Below are 26,534 nucleotides of genomic sequence, written 5' to 3' on the forward strand. Positions count from 1 at the left end.
AAAATTCCAGAGTAGTGGATGGCAGCAAGAATTATAAGTATACAGAACAGAGCGATAAAAAAGAAAGTTCACATTACAGGCATGGCACCTGTGTGTCTGCCATGGCAAACATTTCGTTTCAACCATATTGGAAAACAGGATATTGTACGGCAGATTAACAGATGGAGACAACAGTTATGTTAAATTCCTTTTGTTTCAGGGTGTGTTACACCCACTACTTGAAACTGAAGAAGAAGACGGCTCCTTAGCGCATAACAGTTTAGGTCACAATCTGAATCAATCAGATAAGAAAAAAAAATGAGAACTAGTTTCATAAAGAGGCACAGTTTCATTAAATGCTTTTAAATTTAACGATATATACAACATGAAAACGACACCGACAGATAGTATTTCGGTCAGATTCCGATTTGCAAGCGAACCGTGGACTACTGCTACTTATTCAGGCAGCCTACCGTAAATAAACTAACTGTGGTCGTTAGACGGAATTAGTGCAATATGCTTTTCGCGTTCAAGTTCGAACGTAACATCTGCTATGCTTTTCGCGTTCAAATTCGAACGTAACATCTGCTAACTGAGTGATAAGAGGTGATCTGTAAATATTCATCTTGAAGACAACTTCTCAGTCAAGATGGCATTTTTTTTTCTTTTTTCGAAGACCGGTCTCGGAAAACAGCAGACATACCATCATATGTAAAACGGGAGAAAGAAAAGGGAGGGGAATCACTGCTGTCATTACGCGGTATCAGCAGGGACGAGTGAAAATGTGTACCGGATCAGGATTCTAACCCGGGATTTCCTACCTACTAGGCAGGTGCGTTAACGTCTGTGCCATCTGAGACACAGCGTTATCGCAAATAGGTGGACTATCTTAGCATGCCTCACTGCCGATCCATGGACGGGTGGGTGCAGGCTCTTCCTACAAAATGCGAGTTTAGAATGAACGTACCAAAGATACAGCAGATGGTGGCTGTTAAATATTACTTATTATGTAGAACAGGATTTAGTGGACATTATTTCCACGAAAGTGATTCAGAATTGTTACTTGTTTAGAGATTCTAATTTGGATTCCTCATGGTTTTCCGAAACCATTTAGAACGAATGCCACCGTGGTTCTTCGCAACACTCAGTGACTAACCATCCTTGATTATCTTCATGTACTACCAATTCGAATGTAATATTTAATGCAATGAGAGTATCATTACTATTATTATCATTGTTATTATTGTTAAGTGCAGCTGTACGCTACTGAATCACGCAGAGGTTGATGATTCAATCTTCGGATTTTGATTCCAGCTCTGAGTTTTCCTCAGCGGTTTTCCTTTCTTAAGACAATTTGATCCTCTTTTCATCGTATTTCGGTTCTCGACGGCACCTCCTATAGGTCATCATTTTATCCATCCCATTTTCTGTCTGAAACTTCCAAGGAATTTATCTGCTGTCTTGCTAGATCTTTTTTGACTTGTTGAATGTAGGGCATAGTTTTCAGTCGTTTTAGGTATGTTAAAATTTTGTGGGTAAGTCTTGTTGCTGGTTGTTCATGGATGTCTCCATATCTTCTTTCCCGGATGTCTGCCACGTTGTTGGATAATTTTTCTGTTGTTTACTGTGATTTTAATTTAGAGGCAGCTTCTGTTCTGTATGCGTCGATAATATTTCTCATAATTTTGTGTTCCTCTTTCAGGATGTTTTCCATGTCGCCTCTTATGATAAGCGTGAGAGCTTTGCTGCTTTTTTTGTAGCAGATAACATGAGTACTTCCCTAGGCCCTCTCGAGTTTCTGTAGGCGGATTCTCTGTACTATCGATTCTCCCTCAGTTGCTTCAAGGACTTCATATAGGAATTTGAAGTACAGAACACTCTCGATCCGAGCATACTAATTATTATCTTTGCTCGGTGTCCTAGGTGCGTCTGGACCTTGTAGCAGTGCTGGCATAAAACAAAACGAAAGTAACGAAGAACCTAACTTTTTCTGCTGTCTTAGTAATCTTCAACGATTGTAACGTATTTTGATAAACAGCTACTGACAATGGTCATAAAGATGGTTTTCTGTAACGAAAATATAACCTAATCGATGTTAAAAACTACTGCATGTATCACGAAATTTCACTGTCATAAAGCCACGAGCAATGTTACATGAATTATTCATTGAACAAACTAATTCAGAACTAAAACATTACATTCTAAAATGAAATCGCAGTAACAACCAGTATCTCTAACGAGAAAGCACTTTATTATGCATACATACGACATTATGCATGGCACTGAGTTATTCATACAGTCAAACAAGACCCCATTACGTTGTCAAACGACAGGTGGGAACTACGCAGTGTCACGAGCGGGACCACACGCTCAAGCGATTCAAAACAGAGAAAGTCATAATGCCTAATTCCGACTAGGATTGTTGATATATTTAAAAATATCAGGAATCCGACATGTCGATATTTAAAAAATATAATTACTGGCACTCGACATATAGAAAAATATGTTAACATATCGATACCGACATACAAAATATCGACGTAACGGAATATATATACACTCCTGGAAATGGAAAAAAGAACACTTGACACCGGTGTGTCAGACCCACCATACTTGCTCCGGACACTGCGAGAGGGCTGTACAAGCAATGATCACACGCACGGCACAGCGGACACACCAGGAACCGCGGTGTTGGCCGTCGAATGGCGCTAGCTGTGCAGCATTTGTGCACCGCCGCCGTCAGTGTCAGCCAGTTTGCCGTGGCATACGGAGCTCCATCGCAGTCTTTAACACTGGTAGCATGCCGCGACAGCGTGGACGTGAACCGTATGTGCAGTTGACGGACTTTGAGCGAGGGCGTATAGTGGGCATGCGGGAGGCCGGGTGGACGTACCGCCGAATTGCTCAACACGTGGGGCGTGAGGTCTCCACAGTACATCGATGTTGTCGCCAGTGGTCGGCGGAAGGTGCACGTGCCCGTCGACCTGGGACCGGACCGCAGCGACGCACGGATGCACGCCAAGACCGTAGGATCCTACGCAGTGCCGTAGGGGACCGCACCGCCACTTCCCAGCAAATTAGGGACACTGTTGCTCCTGGGGTATCGGCGAGGACCATTCGCAACCGTCTCCATGAAGCTGGGCTACGGTCCCGCACACCGTTAGGCCGTCTTCCGCTCACGCCCCAACATCGTGCAGCCCGCCTCCAGTGGTGTCGCGACAGGCGTGAATGGAGGGACGAATGGAGACGTGTCGTCTTCAGCGATGAGAGTCGCTTCTGCCTTGGTGCCAATGATGGTCGTATGCGTGTTTGGCGCCGTGCAGGTGAGCGCCACAATCAGGACTGCATACGACCGAGGCACACAGGGCCAACACCCGGCATCATGGTGTGGGGAGCGATCTCCTACACTGGCCGTACACCACTGGTGATCGTAGAGGGGACACTGAATAGTGCACGGTACATAAAAACCGTCATCGAACCCATCGTTCTACCATTCCTAGACCGGCAAGGGAACTTGCTGTTCCAACAGGACAATGCACGTCCGCATGTATCCCGTGCCACCCAACGTGCTCTAGAAGGTGTAAGTCAACTACCCTGGCCAGCAAGATCTCCGGATCTGTCCCCCATTGAGCATGTTTGGAACTGGATGAAGCGTCGTCTCAAGCGGTCTGCACGTCCAGCACGAACGCTGGTCCAACTGAGGCGCCAGGTGGAAATGGCATGGCAAGCCGTTCCACAGGACTACATCCAGCATCTCTACGATCGTCTCCATGGGAGAATAGCAGCCTGCATTGCTGCGAAAGGTGGATATACACTGTACTAGTGCCGACATTGTGCATGCTCAGTTGCCTGTGTCTATGTGCCTGTGGTTCTGTCAGTGTGATCATGTGATGTATCTGACCCCAGGAATGTGTCAATAAAGTTTCCCCTTCCTGGGACAATGAATTCACGGTGTTCTTATTTCAATTTCCAGGAGTGTATATCGATATGTCTCCCGAACTTTGTCGGTTTATATTGGCAATATTCTTTTCGCCCATACATCGATGTCGTAATGGCAATATAGAGTGCTGACATTTTATTTCTTTTTTTTTTTTTTTGCAATTTTCGATAAATATTTGAAGTTGTTCTTTAGAAATTGTTGTAACACATAATTTTACTTTCACTGTCTGAGCTTTCATCAAAGCCAATCTTTCCCTCTGACTGTGTGAAGCAAGCGTAGATGACACAAAGAAGAACTCAAATTTCATCAGGGGGTGGCGGTATGGATGCATACCAGTGGCGTTTAAAACAATTTTTAACGCAAGTTCAAAAATGGTTCAAATTTCTCTAAGCACTATAGAACATAACATCTGAGGTCATCGGTCCCCTAGACTTAGAACTAATTAAACCTAACTAAGCAAAGGACATCACATACTTCCATGCTCGAGGTAGGATTCGAACCTGTGACTGCAGCAGCAGCGCGGTTCAGGACTGAAGCTCTTAGAACTGCTCGGCCACATCGGCCCGTTAACGCAAGTAGTGCGCTATTTTTTCACATCGGCATCCTTCAAAAACAGTTGCTGAAACTGGTGAACAAAAATGTAAATGACAAGATTGGTCTTTGCGGTCGGCGGAGACGTGTGAGTGGAAATGCTGACGTATTCGGCTTTCGGTGCTACCAACAGAAACTGTAACATTTAAGTTCACCACGCAATTTTGACACTACAACTGCTAGGTCGTTGGCGTTGGCAGAAATGATAAAAAACAGGGAAGACGACATGAAGTTTCCAGACAAATCCGAAATGTGACGAAACTGAATAACGTAAACATCGGACACCTTTTACTGTACCACTTACCTGCAGTTACCATTGTTAGCAAAGTGCTTGTCATCAAGTGTGAACATGCATCGTTTTACTATCAATTCTTGCTCTAAGTGGGATAAGAAGGCTGCTAGCTTGTTGATGTACAGTATATATATATACACTCCCGGAAATTGAAATAAGAACACCGTGAATCCATTGTCCCAGGAAGAGGAAACTTTATTGACACATTCCTGGGGTCTGATACATCACATGATCACACTGACAGAACCACAGGCACATAGACACAGGCAACAGAGCATGCACAATGTCGGCACTAGTACAGTGTATATCCACCTTTCGCAGCAATGCAGGCTGCTATTCTCCCATGGAGACGATCGTAGAGATGCTGGATGTAGTCCTGTGGAACGGCTTGCCATGCCATTTCCACCTGGCGCCTCAGTTGGACCAGCGTTCGTGCTGGACGTGCAGACCGCGTGAGACGACGCTTCATCCAGTCCCAAACATGCTCAATGGAGGACAGATCCGGAGATCTTGCTGGCCAGGGTAGTTGACTTACACCTTCTAGAGCACGTTAGCACGGGATACATGCGGACGTGCATTGTCCTGTTGGAACAGCAAGTTCCCTTGCCGGTCTAGGAATGGTAGAACGATGGGTTCGATGACGGTTTGGATGTACCGTGCACTATTCAGTGTCCCCTCTACGATCACCAGTGGTGTACGGCCAGTGTAGGAGATCGCTCCCCACACCATGATGCCAGGTGTTGGCCCTGTGTGCCTCGGTCGTATGCAGTCCTGATTGTGGCGCTCACCTGCACGGCGCCAAACACGCATACGACCATCATTGGCACCAAGGCAGAAGCGACTCTCATCGCTGAAGACGACACGTCTCCATTCGTCCCTCCATTCACGCCTGTCGCGACACCACTGGAGGCGGGCTGCACGATGTTGGGGCGTGAGCGGAAGACGGCCTAACGGTGTGCGGGACCGTAGCCCAGCTTCATGGAGACGGTTGCGAATGGTCCTCGCCGATACCCCAGGAGCAACAGTGTCCCTAATTTGCTGGGAAGTGGCGGTGCGGTCCCCTACGGCACTGCGTAGGATCCTACGGTCTTGGCGTGCATCCGTGCGTCGCTGCGGTCCGGTCCCAGGTCGACGGGCACGTGCACCTTCCGCCGACCACTGGCGACAACATCGATGTACTGTGGAGACCTCACGCCCCACGTGTTGAGCAATTCGGCGGTACGTCCACCCGGCCTCCCGCATGCCCACTATACGCCCTCGCTCAAAGTCCGTCAACTGCACATACGGTTCACGTCCACGCTGTCGCGGCATGCTACCAGTGTTAAAGACTGCGATGGAGCTCCGTATGCCACGGCAAACTGGCTGACACTGACGGCGGCGGTGCACAAATGCTGCACAGCTAGCGCCATTCGACGGCCAACACCGCGGTTCCTGGTGTGTCCGCTGTGCCGTGCGTGTGATCATTGCTTGTACAGCCCTCTCGCAGTGTCCGGAGCAAGTATGGTGGGTCTGACACACCGGTGTCAATGTGTTCTTTTTTCCATTTCCAGGAGTGTAGTTGTTACACTCGCTGCGTTGGAAGTTGTTACCTCCAGATATTTGGAGAGACACTCGCGCTCCCAGCGGCAAGAAATCTGGCCGTTTCTTAGTGTCAAATGAGCCGTAAGACTGTCTGCTTTTAATTATTTTTTCTACTTATTTGCCACATAATTATTACAGTTTTTGCACCCCAAGCATTGGTAAAATATGAAGAGGGTTGAATCCTTTTCTTCCGCTTCTGTTTTTTTTATATGGATATGGTGTCTGTTCTTTCGGACAAGTCCGAACAGGAACTGACATCCATATAAGTATATAGTTCTGGCAATACCGGCCATGACCATCTTCTTCTGTGCGGATGCACACATATTACCCGAACTCTTACGGGACTTGGTAACAATGTCTTAAACGAGTAATGAGTGTGTTGGGTAGCGACACTAGCAATGTAGTGTGTTGACATATAAGGTGAGTATGCGGGTCTCGCGGGAGGCGTGCGCGAGATAGTCTTTGCAAGCGCACTCTCCTCTGTGCACTCGGCGGCTCAGATGGATAGAGCGTGTGCCATGTAAACAGGAGATCCCGGGTTCGAGTCGCGTTCGGGGCACACATTTAACCTGTCCCTGTTGATATATATCAACGCCCGTCAGCAGCTGAAGGTATTAATATATAATTCTTCTCTTTCTGCCTATTCCCCGTATCTTCTCTAAGCTCGCATTGTTATCTAAGATGAGGCAACGTTGGTGGTAGAATTAACCCTGAGTACTCTATGTGTCAGCGTCCAGAGTAAATCTATCTTCAGGTGTGTAAATGAATTCCAAATGTTTGCATGGAGTGTATCTGACGCGGGATTTAATTCCAGATACTTATGTAGCTGGACGTAGGAAACCCCCTAAACATCACGTCGTTAATCTGACATGCGGATTCGATGCAGGGCAAGTTCGCCGCCCTGTATCGTGGGAATATATTCCGCTATCCGGAAGGGTCATCAATAAACATGAATGGTTGGAAAATTAATTGTAAATAGGTCAAAACACAGAAACTGAGTAACGTAAGTTACTACGTATTCGTGTAGAAATGTTTTAGAAATTGCATATAACTGCAGCTTAGTTCACTGAAAGCAAATGCACAGTATAAACACAGTACAACATGCAAAAAATGCAGATACAGGGTGGTCCATTGATAGTGACCGGGCTAAATATTTCACGAAATAAGCATCAAACGAAACAACTACAAAGAACGAAACTCGCCTAGCTTCAAGGGGGAAACCAGATGGCGCTATGGTTGACCCGCTAGATGGCGCTGCCATAGGTCAAACGGATATCAACTGCGTTTTTTTTTAGATAGGGATCCCCGTTTTTTATTATATATTCGTATAGTACGTACAGAAATATGAATGTTTTAGTTGGACCACTTTTTTCGCTTTGTGATAGAAGGCGCTGTAATAGTCAGAAACGTATAAGTACTTGGTATCACATAACATTCCACCAATGCGGACGGTATTTGCTTCGTGATACATTACCCGTGTTAAAATGGACCGTTTACCAATTGCGGAAAAGGTCGATATCGTGTTGATGTATGGCTATTGTGATCAAAATGCCCAACGGGCGTGTGATACGTATGCTGCTCGGTATCCTGGACGACATCATTCAAGTGTCCGGACCGTTCGCCGGATAGTTACGTTATTTAAGGAAACAGGAAGTGTTCAGCCACATGTGAAACGTCAACCATGACCTGCAACAAATGATGATGCCCAAGTAGGTGTTTTAGCTGCTGTCGCGGCTAATCCGCACATCAGTAGCAGACAAATTGCGTTACGGTATTCTCAAAAACGTCGGTGTTGAGAATGTTACATCAACATCGATTGCACCCGTACCATATTTGTATGCACCAGGAATTGCATGGTGACGACTTTGAACGTCGTGTACAATTCTGCCACTGGGCACAAGAGAAATTACGTGACGATGACAGATTTTTTGTATGCGTTCTATCTAGCGACGAAGCGTCATTCACCAACAGCGGTAACATAAACCGGCATAATATGCACTATCGGGCAACGGAAAATCCACGATGGCTGCGACAAGTGGAACATCAGCGACCTTGGCGGGTTAATGTATGGTGCGGCATTATGGCAGGAAGGAAAATTGGCCCCATTTTATCGATGCAATCTAAATGGTGCAATGTATGCTGATTTCCTACGTAACGTTCTACCGATTTTACTACAAGATGTTTCACTGCATCACAGAATGACAATCTACTTCCAACATGATGGATGTCCAGCACATAGCTCGCGTTCGGTTGAAACGGCATTGAATAGCATATTTCATGACAGGTGGATTGGTCGTCGAAGCACCATACCATGGTCCGCACGTTCACCGGATCTGACGTCCCCGGATTTCTTTCTTTGGGGAAAGTTGAAGGATACTTGCTATCGTGATCCACCAACAACGCCTGACAACATGCGTCAGCGCATTGTCAATGCATGTGTGAACATTACGGAAGGCGAACTACTCGCTGTTGAGAGGAATGTCGTTACACGTATTGCCAAATGCATTGAGGATGACGGGCAAAATTTTCAGCATTTATTGCATTAATGTAGTATTTATAAGTAATCACTCTGTAACAGCATGCGTTCTCAAAAATTATAAGTTCACGTAGGTACATGTATCACATTGGAACAACCAAAATAAAATGTTCAAACGTACCTACGTTCTGTATTTTAATTTAAAAGACCTACCTGTTACCAACTGTTCGTCTAAAATTGTGAACCATAGGTTCGTGACTATTACAGCGCCATCTATCACAAAGCGAAAAATGTGGACCAACTAAAACATTCATATTTCTTTGCGTACTACACCAATATGTTATAAAAAATGGGAGTTCCTATTTTTAAAAAATGCTGTTGATATCCGTTTGACCTATGGCAACGCCATCTAACGGGCCAACCATAGCGCCATCTGGTTTCCCCCTTCAAGCTAGACAAGTTTCGTTCTTTGTAGTTTTTTCGTTTGACGCTTTTTTCGTGAGATATTGGCCCGGTCACGATTAATGGACTATCCTGTATTTCTGTTGCTGACTGACCTTATGTTATGACAGGCACTTTTCGTTTCAAGTAACAATTCTGCACATTCTTACACTTCACTCGAATTTCGAACGCACGGGTGCTTTCTTTTGTAGTTAGTCACTCTTTAAAAGACGACTGTGTTCGCGATTCTGGTGTTTTTGGCTGCAATATACAGCCGGTCACGGCTTGCCAAATGTGCAGGCCGAGTGTTCAGGCCAAGGACAGGCCAATGATTAGACTGTATCGGCTTTCTTCGTTCCTTTCCGAAAGTACTCGGTACAGCGTAACATTTCGTTTACACTGAAGAGCCAAAGAAAATGCTACGTCTGCCTAATATAGTGTACGGCCCTCGCGAGTACGCAGAAGTGTGGCAACACGAGGTGGCATGGACTCCACTAATGTCTGAAGTAGTGCTGGAGGAAACTGACATCATGAATCCGGCAGGCCTATCCATAAATGCGTAAGGGTGCGAGGGGCTGGAAATCTCTTCTGAACAGTACGTTGCAAGGCATCCCAGATATGCTCAATAATGTTCAAGTCTGGGGAGTTCAGTAGCCAGCGGAAGTACTTAAACTCATAAGAATATTCCTGGAGCCACTCTGTAACAATTCTGAATGTGTGTGGTGTCGCATTGTCCTGCTGGAATTGCCCAAGTCCGTCGGAATGCACGATGGACATGAATGGATGCCGGTGATCAGACAGAATGCTTATGAACGTGTCACCTGCCATAATCGTATGTAGACGTATCAGGGGTCCCACATCTCTCCAACTGCACAATCTCCACACAATTACACAGCCACCACCAGCTTGAACAGCTCCTGCAGACATGCAGAGTCCATGGATTGATGAGCTTGTCTCTATTCCCGTACACGTTCATCCGCTCGATGCAATTTGAAACGAGAATCTTCCGACTAGGCAACATGTTTCCAGTCATCAACAGTCCAATGTCGTTGTTGACGGGCCCAGGCGAGGCGTAAAAGTCAGCGTCGCGCAGTCATCAAGGGTACACGAATGGGCCTTCGGTCCCAAAGCCCATACCGATGATGTTCCGTTGAATGGTTCGCACGATCACTCTTGTTGATGGTCTAGCATTGAAATCAGCAGCAGTTTGTGGAAGGGCTGCACTTCTGTCACGTTGAATGATTCTCTTCAGTCGTCGTTGGTCGCGTTCTTGCAGGATCTTTTTCCGGCGGCAGCACTGTTGGAGATTTGATGTTTTACCATTTTCCTGACATTCACGGAACACTTGTGAAATGGTCGTACGGGAAAATACCCACATCATCACTACCGGGGAGACGTTGTGTCCCATCGCTCATGCGCCGACTAAAACACCACGCTCAAACTCACATCTTGATAATCTGCCATTGTAGCAGCAATAACCGATCTAATAACTGCGCGAGACACCTGTTGACTTACATAGGCGTTGCGGACCGCAACGCCGTATTCTGTCTGCCGTCTCTGTACTTCAGTAGGCATGCCTATACCAGTTTCTTTGGTGCTTCATTGTAGTATTCCAGGGTGGCATTTTTCGGTAGGCAGAACTCTCTTCATTTCGCAGGATCTTGGTATCAGCACTACGCAGGATCGTGGTATCAGCACTGTTTGCCCTTCGTGGTATGAAGGACGTTCACAGAACCAGCGGATTCACAAAAAGACGGAGTCCAGCGATCTGTCGTCACAAGCCTTTAAAAATGACTGGGAATGACAGAAGAGAGAGTGAGGATTCTCAGTACATTTTACGCAGTCTTATAAGCGACGGGTACTGCACAATTACTATGAAACGACGTTACAATACCATGCAGAAAGAATTTAAAGATTTTGTTGACGTTGAGAGAGCAAAGAACTACAGCGATCGACAGATGTGCTTCCTTTTTCAGTACATAAAGAAGCAGTTGTGCTAAATTGTCAGCTATACAACACGTAAAGATTTTGATGATATGCTTATAAAAATTTCTTATATCATACACACATTATTTCAACTGTCAGTTGCAACCTTTCTCGATGGAATTGACAAAAGATATGGAAACTTTACAAATTACTGCAAAGTACGTTGGTTAAGTCAAGGGGCAAGCCCGGGATAATTTTTTCGATTTAAAGCTGGCTGTTGTTGAATTTGTGAACGAAAAAGTATTGGAGGAACGGAAAGTAGATTATCTGGAATGGATTGCAGACCTCGCACTTTAAGTGGGCACTTTGCCCACAGTAAGACAAGTATGACATTGCAAGGTGAGGAACAACTTCTTTCTGATTTGATGGGTATGCATTTAAGAATAATATTGTCTTATAATGGACACATTTTGACAAACACAATCTATTTCCCTATGGTCGTTGCGCGAGGTTTGAAGAATTCATTATGGTCATGAAGGAATTACAGAGATCATTCCTCAACGTTTTAGGATATTGTTTTCGAGCTGTTGTCAAAACCAATTGCAGTTTCAGTTGAAAGCACTTATGTGCATGTGCAGATGTAACTGATTAACCTGAAGGGAATTCCCGTTTTAATGGCAAATCGTTTCACTTTAAAAGTTTCCAGGACGTCTACACTGCTTTCTTCAGATATAGTTTCCACGTCTCCATAATGAGGTTGCAAAAGTGCCACAATATTTCGATCGACATGTTTGTGTGAAAGACCATTATCCCTGTTACAGACACGAGCGACCCGGGAGCGGTGCACGGTAGAGAATGAAGACGCGAAGCCGCCAGGCGGGGGAGCCGCTGGACGTATCGATAACAAAGAACAGACAGGAGAGACGAATACGTAGGAGGCAACTGACACTACGACCGACCAGGACACAACACGAGAGGCAAGCAAGCAAAAACTGAGGTGATAAGCACGGCGAGACAACAACAACTTAGGAACAGTTCAAACAACGACTGTATATACCTCAGCACACGGAACTGGAACACTAATACGGCCAAATGCACACGCGGGTAGCAATTTTTTTCCTTTATTGTTATTTTGACACCTTATACAAAGGTAGGCCGGCAGCGGCAATACTACGCCGCTCTTCGGCCACAGATAATACATTTATTACAAGTGCAGACATAGAAAAACGAAACAACACGGTGGATAGACAACAGCAGACACACTAATTTAAAAATACATGAAGTCGTTCACAAGTGCAGCGTCCAAAGAAAAACGTTCAGCACTCAGGCACTAACAGAGACGACAGAAACGGCACACGTGAACGGAGAAGCACAAATGACGAAACACTGAATCACTAACACAATGGCACACACAGAAACACTGGCAACGATCTCCGGGGCGTGAATGTTCACTTTACGTGTATGAGTCCAGGGACCTGCCAAACGGGGAAAAGGTGGGGGAGGAGGGAGAGAAGAGGGTGTAGATGCCAATGGAAGAGGAGATGGGAGGGGGAGGAAAGAAGGTAGGGGGGTAGGGGGAGCCTGGGGGAGGAGGGGGGAGGAAGGGAGGAGGGAGAGAAGGGAGAGAGGGTGCCCTAAGGACAAAACACAGGGTGTGGAAGGGGAGGATCAAAGTTGGTAGGAGAGGTAGATGGAGGGTACGAGGGCATCATCAGGGAGGGGGAGTTGGTGGAAGCCACGCTGGGCGAGGGTATGGAGTGTGGAGAGATGGCGAGCAGGTGGGACATGGGAATACAGGCGCGGCAGCGGACGGGGGTGGGAACGGATGGGAGAGAGAAGTGGGTGAATGGGATTAAGTTTACGGGATTTGTAGAGGATCCGTATCCTTTCGAGGAAAAGGAGGAGGTGCGGGAACAGAATAAGGTCATACAGTGTCTGCGTGAGGGAGGGGAGACGGATGCGATAGGCGATGTGGAGCGCATGGCGTTCTAGGATTTGAAGGGATTTGTAAAAGGTTGGAGGGGCGGAGATCCTGCAGGGTGGGCGTAGCAGAAGATAGGGGGGATGAAGGAGCCCGGGTAGCGCCGCGCGGCCGCCTAAATACATGGCTGCGGGAAATGCGATTGGCTGTGGACTTCACGTAGTGCGGAGAGTGGCGCCCTTGAGCGGCGAGGCAGGTGCCGGAGAACAGAGACCCCTACTGGATATCATAGTCCATACTCTCTGGCGCGCATTCAACATCCGCGCTTTCCGACACCAGAATCCCATTATGAAACTAAATATGTCACTATTAAGAGGCAACTTGAGCGCCAAAATCTGCATCTCTCTGAACACTGACAGTTTGTACCACATAAAAATAAAAGTCTTCAGAGCGCCAAAATTAATTAAATATTACTGAAAATTTGTTTTGTTTGTGATCTGAGTTGCTAACTGTGAAATATAAAACCAAGTAGTATGCAGTGCGACTGCACTGCCATTTAACTGCGACGCGTTCGCAATTTTCCCCTCTCTCCCCTCCACACCCTCAGACGGAAATGGGTAGTGAAGTTGAGCACTATGGCACTCGTACCAGAGCATGGCCCGTGAACCAATGTTGGCCATCCGTGCTCTAATAGCTCTGGACTTGATTTATCAGTTATTCTTCTGCTTCTCGCAGCGTTTTTCACGTAGACTTTTCATATTTTCCGCAATCATTACCTAGTGAGCCGTGTTACGGCACGCGTTGGTGTCGTTGGTAGGTTGGCATCATGTAATAGTGGCGTCTCGTTTTCTTCTTGTGTTTACTGGCGCCACTACGTTTGCTAGCGTTGTCTGTCCGTGAGTGGCAGCAGCAGCGGTTATCGATATCTAGTACGGTGGTACTGTCTTTGGAGGAATGGAGTCTATTGGGTAGTTCGGTTAGGACGTAGCAGCAGTGAGGCGCGGCAGTGAGAGGACACGCCGGGACCGCCGGCGGCACGCAGGCACTGCCGGATCGAGGGGTTGTAGTTGCGAGGGCCACAACCTCGTTGTCGACCGGACCCAGGACGATTGGGTTGAGTGAACATTAACCCAGTTGTGAAACATCCACTACTTTGAGATTACGTCATTTGTTCGCGCGTTGCTGCTTGCAGGGTCGCTGAAACGAAGGGCAACGAGTGGAGTGTTTGTGGTTGGCGAAATTAATTAGCCGTCCTCCACTTCTTACTGTTAATCATTGAATTCCTTCTGTTATTATTGAAGTTCAACTAGCGATATTATTCTGCCTAGTGGCCGCTAACGCCCCAGTTGTATGCCCTGGAGGATAGCGTATTTCCGCGCCAGTGTACCTTTCCTCGCCTCGCCTTGCCGCTGCTCTCTGGTAAGGCGTATAGTTCGACAGCCTCCTTGATTGTGGTTCGGATATTTTGTTCTTTAAGACTACCTTGGTCGTAGTGGTTCCTTCTGCTTCTGGATGTTCTAAACACCGGATTCTGAAGACGCAGTGCTGTCCGCTGGTTCCGCCTTGCCTGGGTTATTCCATCGTTATGTTGGTTACCAGACGTTAGGTAAATTTTGCAAGAGAGTTCGTCTGCGTTTAAACTGTCACTAGTTTGAGTTGCCATACAGTTAAGTGAATACAACTCTTGGCTGCCTGTCTCATCAGTTACGAAGTTGAGCGAATTTCCCAGGCCAATCCTTGGAGCACTGTCTGAGGCCCACTTCTCTCTTAGTTTGATCAGATTGTGATGATTGAGTTTTTTTAAAAAAAGGATTTTTGTATCTGTTGGAGAAGTTAATTGTACTTAAGAATTTATTATCCAGGCCTTCAGCCGTTATAACGTTTTCGAGTTATTACTATTGGGGCCTTCAGCCGACAAATAATTTGAAGTTCTGATCAATAAGCCTTCAGCCATGAACGCAATTTGTCTAAAGAATTTTTAATTAGATATTGTCTCTTAATAGCAAAATTTGATGATTGTGTATTTTTAAAAGAATATTTTAGTATCTCTTGGAGAAGCTAACTGTTCTTAAGAATTCACTATCCAGGCCTTCCTCTGCTAAATTGTTTTTGAGTTATTACTATTGCGGCCTTCAGCCGACAAATAATTTGAATTTCTGGTCAATAAGGCCTTCAGCCATGAGTGCAACTTGTTTAGCAATTTTTATTAGACATTGTGTCTTAACAGTGAAATCTGATAATTGCTTCTTGTCGTCAACCTCATTTTCAATTGGTTCCGTATAAAGTGTACATGATTTAAAAAAAAAACTGAGTAAGCAACGGTAAACGAGTAAGGCCCCGTCTACACCGAATCCTGACTTTTCCTAAGTCCCATGTCTCACCTTGTTATTATGTTAACTTGATCATACTGAGTGATAAGAGGCGATCTGTAAATATTCATCTTGAAGACAACTTCTCAGTCAAGATCGCATTTTTTTTCTTTTTTCGAAGACCGGTCTCGGAAAACAGCAGACATACCATCATATGTAAAACGGGAGAAAGAAAAGGGAGGGGGATCACTGCTGTCATTACGCGGTATCAGCAGGGACGAGTGAAAATGTGTACCGGATCAGGATTCTAACCCGGGATTTCCTACCTACTGGGCAGGTGCGTTAACGTCTGTGCCATCTGAGACACAGCGTTATCGGAAATAGGTGGACTATCTTAGCATGCCTCACTGCCGACCCACATTCCCATCGAGTGCCACCTATCTGCTGGCCCTGTCCAATTCCTCCATATTCGCTCTCTGAGATTCCCACAGGAGGTCGGACGTATTTGTGCATCTGCAGCCATTACCCAGCTAGGCCAATCAAATCTTTCGGACATGTCCGAAATAATAGACACCACACATCTATAGAAGAGTTACTATCATCTGTTCTAGGCCAAGGTTAATGCAAGTGGCCAATTAGAGCTATAAATGTGGTAAAAGCCATTCATACGGCAAGATCCTGCAAAATATTTTTTTTCAGGACAATCGGTATCAACAGTCTTCAGGTACCAAACTTTTTTTTTAGTAAAACATGTTCATTTTACGCTGACCTCATGCACAAGGTGTCAAGTGGATAAACCTCAGCAGCTTATAAACGTTCGTCATCGCTAAATATTTAAAAACACACAGCATCTTTTCCAGAAATCCATGTCCGTATACATATTGCTCACAGATGCTTGCCGACCGCAGCGCAGTATTCTGCCTGTTTACATTTGTCTGCATTTGAATACGCATGCTTATACCAGTTTTTTCCACGCTTCACTGAATATAAAAAGTCTTTCTGTAACAGCTCATGGCATCTGATATTTACTAATTATTTCTTGTTCTTAAAGTGAAATGTCATTTTTCAATACATACAAATTCTAGGCCATGGTTGTAAATCTGCAGTTGCACGAATTAGCGTTGTAATGAAATATCGATATGTATGTACACTCCTGGAAATGGAAAAAAGAACACATTGACACCGGTGTGTCAGACCCACCATACTTGCTCCGGACACTGCGAGAGGGCTGTACAAGCAATGATCACACGCACGGCACAGCGGACACACCAGGAACCGCGGTGTTGGCCGTCGAATGGCGCTAGCTGCGCAGCATTTGTGCACCGCCGCCGTCAGTGTCAGCCAGTTTGCCGTGGCATACGGAGCTCCATCGCAGTCTTTAACACTGGTAGCATGCCGCGACAGCGTGGACGTGAACCGTATGTGCAGTTGACGGACTTTGAGCGAGGGCGTATAGTGGGCATGCGGGAGGCCGGGTGGACGTACCGCCGAATTGCTCAACACGTGGGGCGTGAGGTCTCCACAGTACATCGATGTTGTCGCCAGTGGTCGGCGGAAGGTGCACGTGCCCGTCGACCTGGGACCGGACCGCAGCGACGCACGGATGCACGCCAAGACCGTAGGATCCTTCCGCAGTGCCGTAGGGGACCGCACCGCCACTTCCCAGCAAATTAGGGACACTGTTGCTCCTGGGGTATCGGCGAGGACCATTCGCAACCGTCTCCATGAAGCTGGGCTACGGTCCCGCACACCGTTAGGCCGTCTTCCGCTCACGCCCCAACATCGTGCAGCCCGCCTCCAGTGGTGTCGCGACAGGCGTGAATGGAGGGACGAATGGAGACGTGTCGTCTTCAGCGATGAGAGTCGCTTCTGCCTTGGTGCCAATGATGGTCGTATGCGTGTTTGGCGCCGTGCAGGTGAGCGCCACAATCAGGACTGCATACGACCGAGGCACACAGGGCCAACACCTGGCATCATGGTGTGGGGAGCGATCTCCTACACTGGCCGTACACCACTGGTGATCGTCGACGGGACACTGAATAGTGCACGGTACATCCAAACCGTCATCGAACCCATCGTTCTACCATTCCTAGACCGGCAAGGGAACTTGCTGTTCCAACAGGACAATGCACGTCCGCATGTATCCCGTGCCACCCAACGTGCTCTAGAAGGTGTAAGTCAACTACCCTGGCCAGCAAGATCTCCGGATCTGTCCTCCATTGAGCATGTTTGGGACTGGATGAAGCGTCGTCTCACGCGGTCTGCACGTCCAGCACGAACGCTGGTCCAACTGAGGCGCCAGGTGGAAATGGCATGGCAAGCCGTTCCACAGGACTACATCCAGCATCTCTACGATCGTCTCCATGGGAGAATAGCAGCCTGCATTGCTGCGAAAGGTGGATATACACTGTACTAGTGCCGACATTGTGCATGCTCTGTTGCCTGTGTCTATGTGCTTGTGGTTCTGTCAGTGTGATCATGTGATGTATCTGACCCCAGGAATGTGTCAATAAAGTTTCCCCTTCCTGGGACAATGGATTCACGGTGTTCTTATTTCAATTTCCGGGAGTGTATATATATCCACACTACATGGCTTACATTTGAACATTTAGAACCTTCACGTTTTTACATTCGTAAGGGCCTGTAGGCGTTAATACCTGGCATTAACTTCAACTTGCTTCATCTACTCAAAGAGATTTTGGACACTGGGACAGACAGGTAGACGGACAATAAAGTGATCCTATAAAGATTCCGTTTTTACATATTGAGGCATGGAACCCCAAAAAATTAGTTATTTTTATTATATGATTATTCAGTCAAAGATTGAGCCAGCTCATATTGTATGGACATGTGGAAATACGTGTGCCTTCCGTTCATTATTTCCGCCTGGACTGTTGTTACTTCGCGATTTCGGCTCCCTCCTCCGCCTCCTCCTTCTTCTGACGTCCGTTAGGCTTTACTTGGCCTGATGAAATTACATTTGTCCTTGGCTCTTTCTGCTGGTCTTCCAACGCATCTTTTACCTTTCGAAATATACTGTTATATGTATAGTGGAATTCTCACCTCTTCCATTTGCAACAGATGCGATAATTATCCGTTTTTGCCTAGTTTATACCAATTTTTCAGTTCCTTCCTAACACTCGTATTTCTTTTGTACGTAACTTTTTGTATCTTTGTATGTCTCTCGGGAATTTCATTTCGTTGGCCTGTAATCTTACTTTATGTTTTTACGTTCCTTACCCAAGATTTGCTTTCTCACAGCAGTGTTCGTATTGACATAACATTATAAAATTTAAGATACGTCTGTGTTCTCACTTTATTTTGGAAAAATCTTCCTATTTTTCCATTTAGATAAGTGAATTTATGATTTTTGTGTGTTTAGTCTACGTCTTCTCTGTAGGTTATGTGGTTCCTAAACATTTATATCCATTTACTTGCACTATTATTTTGTTTCATATTACTATTTTTAGCTGCGCGGGATTAGCCGAGCGGTCTGGGGCGCTGCAGTCATGGATTGCGAGGCTGGTCCCGGCGGAGGTTCGAGTCCTCCCTTGGGCATGGGTGTGTGTGTTTGTCCTTAGGATAATTTAGGTTACGTAGTGTGTAAGCTTAGGGACTGATGACCTTAGCAGTTAAGTCCCGCAAGATTTCACACAGATTTGATTTGATTTAATATTTTTACCCTTATTTGTTCTTTCCCACAAAAAGCCAGCAATTTTGTTTTTCGTATTGAAATCGTTATGTTACGTATCATTCATATACTGCTTGATTAAAATAGTAACGTCATTATACCCACCTGTTTGTGAAAATCATATGTGTAAACGTGTAGCCTCTTTTTCCATTGGTGATCAGTTAGTCCAATGCGTACATTAAAGAATATCCTCTGTTCTTTTTCAAGTTATTTGGATTCTTGTATCATCACAGATCTTCTAAATTACTTGAATAAGATGTATTGATATGCTTCTTATCATCTCCTGAAACAATAGTCTATTTCGTTTATGGAAGACCTTTACTCAGTCTAAGTCCGTTTCTTTATTGTTTTCCTGCTTTACTCTAAATTTCTTTTAGTAAAATGCATTGTGTGCACAACTTCTTTCTTATCTGAATCCACTTTATTCCTCTGACAGCAAGCACTCCGTTATGGGCTTCAGTCTTGAGGCTATAATTCTATCACATATCTAATATGCCGATTTCAGTAGCGATATCCTTCCATAATTTTCCTTAATTGATTAGTCGCTGTTCTTGAATATTGGTTTTTATGAGCGATATGTCCCATTGTTTGGGTTTTTTCTTCCTTATCTACCAAAGATTCTGAAATCTATTTAACCTGGTTTTGAACCCTACTGAGTAATGTTTTACCAATTCGATATTTACACCAGTACTTCCTACAGCCTATCGGTTCTTTCTGGATATGACAGCGTGCTCTGATCCTGGTTATTCAATGTCGTCTGAATTTGATTTCGAGGTCTCCTCAATTTATACATTTATATATTCATCAGTCCATTGTTTTTGTAATAATGAAGCCAGTCTTTGTTCTTTATTAAATCCTTTTCCATTACTCCATTGAAAATGGCATAATAAGCCTAGTTCGGCGTCAGTTCATCGTTCCTTTAACGATGACACTGTCATTTGTGTGAAAGAATGTATCTAAGCGATCGTGGTAAAGAAATCCAATGTCATTTCCCTTCTGTTCATAGTATAGATTCCTGCGAAAGTCCACAGCTGAAGCCATTCGAGAATATATTAAGTAAAGCCACTGTTAAGATTTGTTTGTAAAGACTGATCTGCAGATTTTAAATGTTATTCTGAAACTTTTCCTGTACAACAATGAAAGAAAAAATATAGTTAAGTGTAACGGTATTACATCAAGTGTAGAACTTACGTTGTTAATTACAAAATATAACTGACATTCAACTTTCCTTCGTTAAGACAAAAATTACATAAAAAATTGACACAGTGTAGATGATGACTGGCATGCTGACAGTTAAATGTATGACATGTATATACAGAGTGATTCAAAAGTAACTCCACACGCTTTGTGAGTGTAGTAGATGTATCAAAAAAGACTAAAATGTTAAATAAAGTTATGTCTGCTCTCGAAATGTTACACGCTCCTTTCATCTTATTCTGCCCAGTCACACAGCCATTTTCATTTCGCTGTTGTAGTTGTGCTACATTCTCAGTTACAAAACCATACACGTAGTCCTTGAGACGGCTCCGAAGGTAGAATTTCAGGCGTTAAGATCCAGAGATCTGGCAGGCAAAGCAACTGTTCCTGCATGGCCTGTCCACTAATTGGGATAAGCAACACTGAGATACTCTCTTGTCTCACAGCTGAAATGTACAGGGGCACCATCGTGTATTAACCATAAAGTGATTCGTGTGGTGAGAGGGTACATTGTGAAGCAGACCACCAAGGTAATGTTCCAAAATCTATTGATACACTCTGACGTTCAGGTGCTGTGGAATAACATGCGGTCGGAGTAACTGATTGTCCACTATACCACACCAAATGTTCAATGCAGAACGATGTTGATATTCTCTTACTGTTTTCATACGCCAATATGTGTATGTTATGAGCGTTCACGATACCTGTATGGATAAAGAAGCCGTCTTCCGCAAACAGTACCGGACGACTGTTCAGTGTATCAGTAGCATTACACTCGAATAACCACTGACAGAAACTCTGACGCCTAGGTTAGTCTTCAGGTGCCAGCTCCTGTACCTTCTACACGTGAAAAGGATGGAATTGCTGTCTCCGTAGCAGGCACCGTGCAGTTGACTGAGGAAGCCTTACAGTCTCATTTATACAGCGGGCAATTACGATCGGATCTTCGTCTGCCATTTCCAGGATGTTCTCAACACCTATGATATAGTGCCTACCACAAGTGACAGTATGGATCATAGCTTGTAAATTAAGCAATTTCAGACAAACTTTATATAATATTTAAGCCTTATTTTGATACATACAGTACACCCACCAAGTGTGTACAGCTACTTTTGAATCATCCTGTATAGCTGTTTGACTGTGGAATATCCAACTGGTAGGACGCCAAGTGATGTTACACGTCGTACTGATGTGCTTGGAGAGACCACTTCGTGAACAGTAACTATTTAGTAATGCAATTAATTAAGGCCTCATTTGCGAAGTTCGTAAATTATTTTTGTTGGTTTGTAAAACAATTGCGCTTCAGTGTGACATTTGTATGCACGAATGAGTGAGGATGGAAGTGGGATATTCATGTGAGTGTCGGTAAAGGAAATGATAGGATGCAGTTTATTGCGAAAGAGTAAATGAATCGAGCCGATAAGATTGGTGACCCCAAATGCTGCTACGCAAGGTTGTTTCATACGAGGACTGTGTATGTGAAGAAAGTCAGTTGCCTCTTTTTTTTAAAAAAAAAACGGAAAAAACGGCAACTGACTCAACTGTACTGTCTGGCGATCACTGCGCAGGAAACGGAAGTGAGACAGTGCCGTCCGCAGCCGAGTCCGCGCCACCTGATAACGCAAGGAAATACTTCTGCGTTTCAGCCTCTTTTTAAAAGATTCATGCACACAGGCCAAGCGTTTCTTAATGTTTGATGAATTATTTCCCTAGAAATTGAACTACCTCACACTTCTCTGAGCGTCACCTCATCATCTCACAGCCATTTCGTTTAATTTGAAGAAGCATTAAATTCATGGTTTATCCTGACCAGATAAGAGTATGATTTTTCTTAAATCCTATCAGATCACGCAGAACATATCGCTTCAAACTATTAGATGCACATTTTTAAGCACCACATTCTTTGCTGATTAAAAATCTATGCCTAAGCTCCCTGATTAGGCAAAGTTTTTATTGATACCGACACTGACAGATCTTTTTCGAATTGTAACTTTTGATCTGATGATGTCAATATTCGATTCAGTAGTACAAGTTTATATGCCAGCTAGCTCCGCAGATGACGAAGAGATTGATGAAACGTATGATGAGATAAAAGAAATTGTTCAGATAGTGAATGGAGACGAAAATTTAATAGTCATGGGCAACTGGAACTCGATAGTAGGAAAAGGAAGAGAAGGAAAACTAGTATGTGAACATGGATTGGGGTTAAGGAATGAAAGAGGAAGCCCCTTAGTAGAATTTTGCGCAGACCATAACTAATCATACCTAACACTGGTTTAAGAAACTTGACAGAAGGTTATATATCTGGAAGAGGTCTAGAGGCACTGGAAGATTTCAGATTGATTATAAAATGGTAGGCCAGAGATTTAGGAACCAGGTTTTAAAATGTAAGACATTTCCAGGGGCATACGTGCACTCTGACCACATTCTATTGGTTATGAACTGTAGATTAAAACTGAAGAAACTGCAAGAAGGTGAAAATTTGAAGAGGTGGGGCCTGGATAAATTGAAAGAACCAGAGGTTGTAGAGAGCTTCAGGGAGAGTATTAGGGAACGATTGACAACAAAGGGGGAAAGAAATACAATAGTAAAAGAATGGGTAGCTTTGAGAGATGAAATAGTCAACGTAGCAGAGGATCAAGTAGGAAAAAGACGAGGGCTAACAGAAATCCTTGAGTAACAGAAGAGATTTTGAATTTAAGTGATGAAAGGAGAAAATATAAAAATGCAGTAAATGAAGCAGGCAAAGAGGAATACAAAAGTCTCAAAAATGAGATCGACAGGAAGTGCAAAACGGCTAATCATGGATGGCTAGAGGACAAATGTAAGGATGTAGAGGTGCATATCACTAGGGGTAAGATAGATAGTGCGTACAGGAAAATTAAAGAGACCTTTGAAGCAAAGAGAACCACTTGCATGGATATCAAGTGCTCAGATGGAAACCCAGTTATAAGCAAAAAAGGGAAAGCAGGAAGGTGGAAGGAGTATATAGAGAGTCTACACAAGGGCGACGTACTTAAGCGTAATATTATGGTGATGGAGGAGGGCGATTTTAAAGATAGCCTTATTCATTCTCGGGTGATAGCCAATTACCTGCGGCAGCAGTGGGACGCTAGGCAGCGTGAGTATTACGTACTGAGAAGTCATAAAATGGAGTCTGAAACGGTGCACAGTGACTATCCCATGCCTGATATGTTGCATGTGTTTGACTGTTAGGTATCATTTACTCATGCTAAGGTTTTAATCATTGTTCCCTTATTTACAGGTTACAAAATGTCCTTAACACATGAAGACCACATCCAAATCATCTTGATATCAGGAGAAAGAAGCACACGGGTCATTGCCAAGCTTTTGGCCAAGTTCCGAGCAACAGGTTCTGTCGCAGATAAACCTATGGCTGGAAGGCCAAAATCCGCCACCGATGAAGCAACAACAGTGAGCGTGTTGGCATCATTTAGCAAGAGTCCGCAACGGAGTACTCGTCGCCTGCCACAAGAATGTGGGGTTAGCCGTACCTCCAGACTGCGAATTTTATCGCAGCACAAATGGCACCCATACAAAATTCAGCTGCTCCAACACCTGAACAGGGATGACCCAGACCGTCGGGTACAGTTCACAGAATGGGTGACACAGCAGCTGCAGATAAACCCACGTTTCCCCTATCAGATGCTGATCAATGATGAAGCCAATGTATTTATCAATGGTAAACAAGCAGAATCACAGATACTGGTCCGACACAAATCCACACCGGATTGATGCTTCCAAAACGGTCGACTCACAAAAAGTGATGGTCTGGTGTGGTGTGTGGGGTACCAAAGTCATTGGACCTTTTTTTTATTGATGGTACGGTAACAGCCAACGGTTATCTGAGGTTATTGGATGAAGAAGTGTTTCCCTCGTTGTTAACGGAGGACGGGACATTTCCGGAATTCTTCGAGCATGATGGAGCCCCACCACATTATGGGCACAATGTGCGAGCATACCTGGATGTGCAGTTCCCTAAAAAGTGGATTGGTCATAGAGGTGCTGTGGAGTGGCCACCACGTTCACCAGATTTGACTCCTTTGGATTTTTATCTTTGGGGTCATGTCAAAGCACTGGTTTATTCTGTGAAAATACAGGATTTGCATCATCTAAAGCAGCGCATTGTTGATGCGTGTGGTCAAATTCAGCCAGATGTGTTGGTCAAAGTTCATCAGGACTGGGTTCGGAGGATAGCATTAACAATCCAACATGATGGACAACATATCGACCCATTCCTATTACTGTCGGTGGTCTCTCGGGACTGTGTAACATCGGCGTAATTTCTCTTCGACGCATAATTAACGCGAATTGCACTGCAATTGGAGTAAGTGATTTTGCTAGAGGGGAAACCAAGGCGAAGAGCGGACTGGCAGAAGTTTCTGTAGAGGTCTTCCGTTCCCAGCTTGCCTAGAGTGCGGACGTGGCGTTCTTTACTCAGCTAGCCTGAGAAAGAGTGAGCATCTCTGCAGTTTAGGACTTAGCAAATGGTACGATTGAGCTTGGAGATAGAAAGTTTTGGTTCAGCTATGTACTGAGCAAAATAGCTAGGAGTGAATAGACGAGTGCAGCCTTGCAGCACCACGAGGTCGGCTGACGTCCACACAACGACGACGCTCCGCCACGCTGTATTCGGTGATATTGCGCTCGCTCCGGCCATTGATTAATTTGTTGGATCACGTCGGCAAAGTTTCCACGAGGGTTTCATGGGCCGTGTACTGTAGAATTCTTCTCGCACTTCGCATTACGCCTGGGTCAGTCGATAGGGTTTACTTTGCGTTATCGCGCTTTGCTCCACGCAAACGCAATTTATTATCACTGCCTGATAAGAGAGTCTTGTAACGTGATGATTGAAGGTCGGGAGTTAAAATAAATTTGTGCCAATCGACTGCATCTGTTTGCAATCAAGTAGTTGAAATCCCAAGTCACTTTCTTAATTAATTTTATGTTCAACATTTGCATCTGGTGTTCAATAGCTGAATATAACATCAATGAGCACCCCTTTTTAATTAAAAGTGACCAATTCTGAATAAATTAATGTCAACACTGCCACCGCAGTTCAATCGGGAGTCGCAGGGCCATATTACTTTTTGTGTTATCCGATATTGCGGCAGTTTTGCACTCTCTGTTGATCTGTTAGTCAATTAGCTGGGGTGAACACACGCCAAAACCAGCTAAGTGACGGGTGGGGTGTTGCAAAATGTAGACTGGCAGTGGCAAAGAAAGCGTTGTTAACATCGAGTATAGATTTAAGTGTCAGGAAGTCGTTTCTGAAATTATTTGTGTGGAGTGTGCAACGGCTCTTTCGCGTTCTCGTCAATACGGTACCAGAACGTTTACGTTTGACCACTGTAAAGACGGAAGATCCGCGATTCGGAATGTCAGAACCGTGCAGTAAGTAGCGGCAGGAACACCACCACAAAATTACGCAACACTAACACTCCAAATTATCGACTCTCGGAGAGAGATTTTAACCGTGTTCAACCCAATGGTAAAGTATAGAACTATTTTTCTCCGAATCATACAGTTTGGGGGGAAAGCAGTGAGAATAATTACTTTTGGAAACTTTTATCAGGCAAAGCCTGTTATAACAATAAACTGTTACGCTTAATAAAACGGCCGCCAGCCCAAATCCGGCACAGTGTCTACACAAAAAGATGAAGTCAATTTTCGACACTGAATAAACAACTACTTTCTCTTACTACGGTCACTTGGCAGTAAGTACTATTAATTCCACTTTCTGTTACTTATCACTATACTTCAGTAATTATTCAAAGAAGACACACATATGTTTCAACAAGGATACAAAAAAAATATTAAACTTATTGCTATTATTCATATGACCAAAACTATTATTTAACACGACTAAATTTCATTTCTTTAGGACTGTTATTAGTTAACGTTTTACTGACACCAATATTTGTCTGGCTTTCTCTGACATGGAGAAGCAACACGAACAATTACTGTTAAGATTGTTGCAGTTAAACAATTATGTTACTTTACTTTCAGAAATACTATTGAAAACTTATCCTCATGGTCACGCAAAGCGGTGGCCCTTAAACTGATACGTGCAAACTTTAGTGTTTAATAATGATTTTCAGAATTTACTACCAAAACAGTACTATTGCCAGTAATTTACTATTATTCAAGCTTCAATAAACATCAGGAT

This window comes from Schistocerca cancellata, chromosome 1 (genome assembly GCF_023864275.1).
Source record: "Schistocerca cancellata isolate TAMUIC-IGC-003103 chromosome 1, iqSchCanc2.1, whole genome shotgun sequence".
NCBI classification, from domain to species: domain Eukaryota; kingdom Metazoa; phylum Arthropoda; class Insecta; order Orthoptera; family Acrididae; genus Schistocerca; species Schistocerca cancellata.